Source organism: Rhipicephalus sanguineus, chromosome 4 (assembly GCF_013339695.2).
Source record: "Rhipicephalus sanguineus isolate Rsan-2018 chromosome 4, BIME_Rsan_1.4, whole genome shotgun sequence".
Classification (NCBI taxonomy): domain Eukaryota; kingdom Metazoa; phylum Arthropoda; class Arachnida; order Ixodida; family Ixodidae; genus Rhipicephalus; species Rhipicephalus sanguineus.
The window spans coordinates 81,772,640-81,780,139 of NC_051179.1; positions in this window are offsets into that span (position 1 = coordinate 81,772,640).

Consider the following 7,500-nt stretch of genomic DNA (forward strand, 5'->3'; position numbering starts at 1 on the left):
GGCGGTCGTGCGAGAGAGCTCCGAAGATGTTTCCTGCCATCGCAGAGTCCCAAGCGCATTCCCATAGCCGACGTCGTTCGCGAGGAAATTCAGCATTCGAGGGGAGTTGCTGCACACCGCCGCCACCTGCGCCGGAAGCCATGAGCTATGCTGCCGTTGCACGCCATGCTGTCCCCACTCCGGGCTATCACCAACGCCCCGCGCCATCGCAGTTCCGTCGCCAGACACCGCCGCCACCTCCGACGCCATCCCGCCCGCCTGCAAGCCAAAGCTACACCCCCGAAAGACCGACGTTTGGCGCGCCCCTGACAACCGCCCGCTCTGCTACCACTGCGGGGAGGCCGGCCACACGTACCGCCGCTGCCAGTACCGACAGATGGGGCTACGCGGATTCGCCGTCAACGCGCCGCGCCCGCAGCCAGGCGAACGGCCTCGCGACATCGACGACTACCTGACCGGGACACAGTGGCAAGAACGAGGACCTTCCCGCTCGCCGTCGCCCGGCCGCTACATGTCACCACACCGTCGGCAGCACACTGGCCCAACCGGGGCCGGTCGCCTAGCCCGTATCCGGGAAACTAAGGGCAGCAACCGATGGAGGTGCGGTTGCTGTGCGGACGAAATGCCGAAGATCCTCCGCGGCCGCCGACGACGACTACGCGACGAGACCTGCCGAACACGACGCGAAGCAGACCAAGCACTGACGACGAAACCTCGGTCCCTGAAGAAACCTGTTGACGCAACGTACAAGCAGCGGGACAAGCCGACCTAGCCGTGACCCGACGCCGCGATTTAACCGCAACGCAAGACGACGGATTAGCGACCTCGACGTACTATTCGACGGCCACAACGTCACCGCTCTAGTCGACACTGGAGCCGACTATTCCGTCGTCAGGGACCATTCGCCAAAAGATTGAAGAAAGTAGGACCGCTTGGCAAGGGCCCGAAATCCGGACCGCTGGGGGCCATCTAATAACTCCGGCTGGAGTCTGCACCGCAAGAGTCACCATCAATAACCGGACTTACCTGCGAGCTTGTGTAGTCTTACAGCATTGCTCCAGGGATGTGATACTTGGGATGGACTTCCTAAGCCACCACGGCGCCGTCATCGATCTGAGATCTGAGTCAATAAACACTAACCTCAGAAAAAGCGCTGCCGCCACACACGACGCCAGGAAACCCCGTGTTGAATGTGATAGAAGAACACACGTCACCATTCCGCCTCTCTCCAGCATCATCATTTCTGTCGGAACTCAAGAACCGCAGACCTTGAAGGTGTCATCGAGGGCGATCAGCACCTACTTCTGAACCGTCAGATTTGCGTCGCAAGAGGCATAGCCGAGCTGCGTGATGGCAAAGCTAAGGTAGTGCTGACAAACTTCAGCCACGAATATAGGCACCTCAACATTGGTACGACGGTCGCCTACATCCACGAATTCGTGGATGCCAGCAGTTCTTCTGCCCTCTTCGATGCTACTGAACCTGCTTCGACGGATCGACGAAATCAACCCGATTCGACGTCAACCCGAGCCTCCCGAAGCACAGGCAAGACCAGCTAAAAGCCCCTGCTACTACAATTCAAGGGACTGCATCTCGTCGTCGTCAAGAATTCGACAGACCCCAGTCGCGAAACATCGCATCATAACAGAAGAAAGTGCCCGACCAATCCGTCAGAGCCCGTACCGAGTTTCGACGCGAGAACGCGAGCCATCAAGAAACAAGTCGACGAAATCCTACGCGACGACATCATCCAGCCGTCCAAGAGTCCGTGGGCGTCACTGTGGTGGTGGGAGGAAGAAGGATGGAACCCTACGTTTTTGCGTCGACTATCGTCGCCTGAACAAGGTCACGAAGAAGGACGTGTAACCTCTCCCACGGATAGACGACGCCCTAGATCGACTCCATAACGCCAAGTACTTTTCGTCGATGGACCTCAAGACCGGCTACTGGCAAATCGAAGTAGACGAGAGAGACCGAGAAAAGACTGCCTTCATAACACCAGACGGCCTGTTCGAGTTCAAGGTCATGCCCTTGGTCTTTGCTCGGCACCCGCAACTTTCCAACGTCATGGATACAGTGCTGGCTGGCTTGAAGTGGCAGACTTGCCTCGTGTACTTGGACGACGTCGTTGTGTTTGCCTTAAACTTCGACGAACACCTACGGCGGCTTGAAGCTGTACTTCAAGCAATAAAGAGCTCCGGACTCACCCTGAAGCCAGAAAAGTGTCGCTTTGCGTACGAGAGGAACTTTTGTTCTTGGGACACGTGATAAGCAAGTCCGGAGTACGCCCTGACCCCCAGAAGACAGTCGCCATCGCTACATTCCCGCCGCTTACGACAAGAAGGCCGTGCGTCGATTTTTGGCCTGTGCGCCTATTACAGGCGGTTCGTCAAAAACTTTGCCCGCATCGCCGAGCCACTTACTAACCTTACCAGGACCGACGTCGAGTTCAAGTGGGAAACGCCGCAGCGGGAGCATTTCAAGAACTAAAACGACGCCTGCAGACGCCTCCGTTACTCGCGCATTTTGACGAAATACGCCCAAACGGAAGTGCACACCGACGCAAGCAATGTAGGACTCGGCGCCGTTCTTGTGCAGAGGAATGACGGAGTGGAAAGGGTAATCAGCTATGCTAGCCGGCGCTATCAAAGGCGGAAGCAAACTATTCTACGACAGAAAAGGAGTGCCTTGCCATATTTGGGCTGCAACAAAGTTTCGCCCCTACCTTTACGGCAGGCCCTTCAATGTTGTGAGCGACCACCACGCCCTGTGTGGCTAGCTAACTTGAAGGACCCTTCAGGTCGTCTCGCACGATGGAGCTTGAGACTTCAAGAATTCGACATTACCGTCGTTTACAAGTCCGGAAGAAAAACACTCTGACGCCGACTGCCTGTCTCGTGCCCCCGTGGAACCGCCGCCGCAAGACGACCAGGACGATGACTATTTCTTGGAAACCATAAGTGCCGACGACTTCGCTGAACAACAGCGATCCGACCGGAACTCAGAGGCCTTATGGAATACCTCGAGGGCAAGAACGCCGTCGTTCCGAAAGTGTTCAAGCGAGTACTGGCGTCGTTTTTCTTAGGTAACGGCGTTCTACGAAAGAAGAACTTCTCACCGAATCGAGCCAAGTACCTTCTAGTGGTGCCTTCAGGATTGCGGCCAGAAGTCCTCCAGGCCCTGCACGACGACCCGACAGCAAGACACCTCGGTGTTTCCCGAACGCTGGCAAGAATACAGGAAAAGTACTACTGGCCGCGCCTTGCCGCCGACGTCACTCGCTACGTAAGGACATGCCGAGACTGTCAGCGACGCAAGACACCGCCAGCAAGACCAGCGGGCTTTCTTCAGCCGATCGAGCCTCCTCGGCGACCGTTCCAGCAGATCGGGATGGACCTCCTGGGACCGTTCCAACGTCGACTAGTGGTAATAAGTGGATCATCGTAGCTACCGACTACCTGACCCGTTACGCCGAAACAAGGGCCCTACCTAGAGGCAGTGCCGCCGAGGTAGCGAAGTTCTTCGTTGAAGATCGTTCTGCGTCATGGCGCCCCAGAGGTCCTGATCACCGACAGAGTACGGCGTTTACTGCGGAACTAACTCAGGCGATCTTGAGGCACAGCCAGACAAGCCACGCCGGACCACTGCCTATCACCCTCAGACCAATGGCCTCACCGAGCGCCTAAATAAGACCATCGCCGACATGCTGGCCATGTACGTCGACGTTGAGCACAAGACGTGGGACGCCGTCCTTCCGTATGTGACCTTCGCTTACAACATGGCCGTCCAAGAAACGACGCAGATGACGCCGTACAAGTTGGTCTACGGAAGAAGCCCGGCAACGACGCTCGAGCCATGCTACCCAACGTCACCGACGAAGAAAATCTCGACGCCGCCGCTTACTTACAGCGCGCCGAAGGAGCACGACAGCTCGCCCGCCTACGGATCAAGAACCAGCAGATGACTGACAGCCGCCGCTACAACCTTCGACGACGCCACATGGAATACCAACCCGGTGACCGTGTATGGGTATGGACGTCAATACGCCGACGGGGACTCAGTGAGAAGCTTCTTCGACGATACTTCGGACCGTACAGGGTACTTCGACGCCTCGGCGCACTCGACTACGAGGTTGTCCCTGACGGCATTACGAACTCTCAGCGGCGCCGTGCACGACCTGAAGTCGTCCATGTCGTGCGCCTCAAACCATATTACGCGCGTTAGCAAATCTGAGGACTGTCATTTTGCTTGATTATTGTACTTTCTTGTGCTTATTGTTTATTGTACTCTGTTGCTTTATTCTTGTTATTCATTGTTGCATGCATCGCCTGTTCTGTTTTAAGCTCGGGACGATGCTTTTTCAGAGGGGGGCATGCCACGTGCGTTTCTTTATTACTTTTGTTGTATTCGGTTTTCGGCCACAAAGACTGTCAGGAACGCTCAGCGCGAACCGCGCCTCAATGTTCCAGAGCCTTCGCGATCATTGTAGATCGTTTTGTTAAAGGGCCCCTCACCAGGTTTGACAATTTTGAGCTGACGAGCGCAATCCATGCACTAGGCGTTCACCATTACGTCTGCCAAAATTTGCAACGCTACGCGCCGCGTAAATGGGTCAATTTCAAGCTGAACGCTGCTTGCCCTTCTTCTCGCGTCCACGCGCCGAGAGAATGAGGGGATGACGTGCATGAGAGAATGACCCTACGTAGATAGTAGTGCTGTGACGTCGCTCCTCTACGTAGACGAGTGTGCTCTGACGTCGCCAACAGTAGCACGTGACACTGCGATAATTATTTGACACGACGCGTAGTTTTTGTAATTTGTTGCTTGAGTGGATGAATAAAACTTGAGAGCAATAATAAAACACACAAACGGAATGTGTGCGTTTTCTTTTTTAATTTTTACTGCGAATCGCAGCGAGATTCGAGACTAATCTACCTCCGTTTCGCACGCGTTCGTGTTTCTCGCGCTTTGCGCATCGTGCAGACGCCACCCTTTACAACGAAACTAATTTTCTACTGCGTTCCAGCGCTCATTAGGCTCATTTATCCTCCCGCGTCTAACTAGGTGTTCATGCGGCACACCGCTGGTCTCGCGTCCGTACAAATGTTGCAGCTTTCGTGCTCAGTAATAGGTTGAAAGCCAAGTGATCGGCGAGGGCGCATTCGGCATAACTTGCAGAGATGAAGCGCAAAGAACGCCGCCACAACATCGCTCGCGTCTCGGGGGCTCGGGCTGGTTCGGGCGCGTCATGCGCTCGTGACATTCTGTGCGCATGACGTGTTCATGCGTATGCGTTATGTGATCCTTCCGCTCACGTGCCGAAGAGGGCAGGGAAGGGATTTGGCTTGCGAAGGCTACGCGGGGCGAGCGGCGAGGGTTTGCAGCTCGCCTCCTCGCATCATGGTTCGCGCCGCTACAAATTATTGTTTTCTCAGCTTCTAACCGACCGATTAGAAAATTCTTGTGGCATAATGCTCTTTATTGGGCTCGCAACAACTTGCAATGTGTAGCTAAAATTCGTTAGGTAACCTGGTGAGGGGCCCTTTAAGATTGCGCGCAAGACGCGCACACTCGCGCTTATTCTAGAATTTGCACGACAGCCAGCGATAACGCTGGAATATTCGACGGCACATGTTTACTGCCGACGCGCTTCAGCGCTGGTCAGTTGATCGAGGGACGACGCCCTGTTCGCCGCTATCATTGTACAGCGTGTATTGCTGTAGTTCTAGTTCTCAGTTTCTCGGCCACAAGTTCGGCCAAATAAACAGTTTCATCCTGCAAACGCCGACTGCTGTCTTCGTCGACGTCACGACCACGTGACAATATTTGTTCGCGTAGCCCTGACAACGAAATTCGTTCTTCCTCGGCACTGCCATTCTCGGGCGAGAGCGCGTTGTCGTTCTCGCTGAGCCTCCTCAGCGGCGTCCACGGCGAGACAGACCCTCCGCCAGCTCGCGCCTTGCCATTGGCTGCTGCGTGGGAGGGCTCCTATCGGCGAAACCCTCAGAAACTTTCCGATCATGTGATTCTGGCGCCCTCTCTCAACTTAGCGGCGAAGTTCGGCGGCTGTTTCGCTTGGAACTGCGTGACCACGGATGGATGCCGTTCGCCTTCTGCCTATATAAGCGCATCGCGCTTAAAGGGACACTAAAGAGCAAAACGATTTTTCTCGCATTAGTAAAGTAGTCTTTCACGATACCAAAAACACCACACTTGCTGCGACAAGACGCTTAATAAGCGAGAAAACGCGCAAAAAGAAAATACAGGTGGCGACGCCACCTTTGAATTCCCGCACCATTTGCCACGACGTCACATATTTTTGACGGCGCCTGCTTCGGCCTGCGTAGTTCCTAATCGGTTAAATCGAAGTACATTGTCCTCTGAGGGGGCCACAGACTTGACATAACGAGTTTGTGGAAATTTCGTCGAGCCAGTGGCGCCAAAATACGTTAAATGCTCTTTGAAATCTTTTACGTCACGAATTACAAAGTTCGGCGCGTAATTTAAAAATGAAACTTTGAACTTGGGTTTTCTTCTCTAATAATAAACCTATGGTGGTGAAATAAACTACACAAGAGTTCTCCGAGCACACTTTATCAATCTAAACCAATTCATTGTTTCTCTTTAGTGTCCCTTTAAAATGCTTTAGGCCAGTCACTTTTGTGTAGCTCATGAACATACTTATTAAGAAAATAAAAAAAAATATGAGACGAAGATAGTCATATGCGGGCTGGGCTGCTGCCGAAATGTTTGCAGGCCGCATGTGGCCCGCGGGCCGCGTGTTTGAGACCCCTGCGCTATAGCGACTGTATGAAGTCATATAGCGCATTCCACGATTTCCTTTCATTTGCTTTCCACTCGGCATCGGCGCCCGTTATGCAAGCCTTATTGTGGCGATGTATAGGCGTATGCTTCAGATGGCCGGAGGCAGGAGATTTCCGTTGTGTTGCCATAATTATGCTTGCGTAATAGAAAAAGTGTCCAACATCTACGACATCTTGCCGATTAATTAATCACTTGTCTTAAGATTCACGGCTACTATGAATAATTGGCAATTCCCTGACTGTACGTTGCTCACAATCTGATCCGGCGCATCAACTGGCACTTCCGTTCCCTATGAAGTCTTCTAGTCTGGCTATAAGAGCTAAAAAAATGGGACGTTGTTGCGCATCTTTCGGACAGCTAATCCAGCGTGTTGCTGCAGCCCACTTGTGATGATTGACACAGGCCCGCAGTCCCATCGGCAGGGATATCATACTCAAGCGAGATCTAAGCGGCACGATCATTCCGACATGCTGCAACCCAGGTTGGGTTCACGGCGTCGTATGCCCCCTTGGTTTCAACCCGCTGCCTCCCAGAATTCACGGTAATCCGTGTATTGTACTACTCGGCCATGACCCTGGTGATTATTTATAGGTTATGGCTGCTTCATATCCTTGAAAATACCGAATGGTCGTCAATGCCTCATGTTGGCAACAAATCTGTGTCTCTAACTAGCAG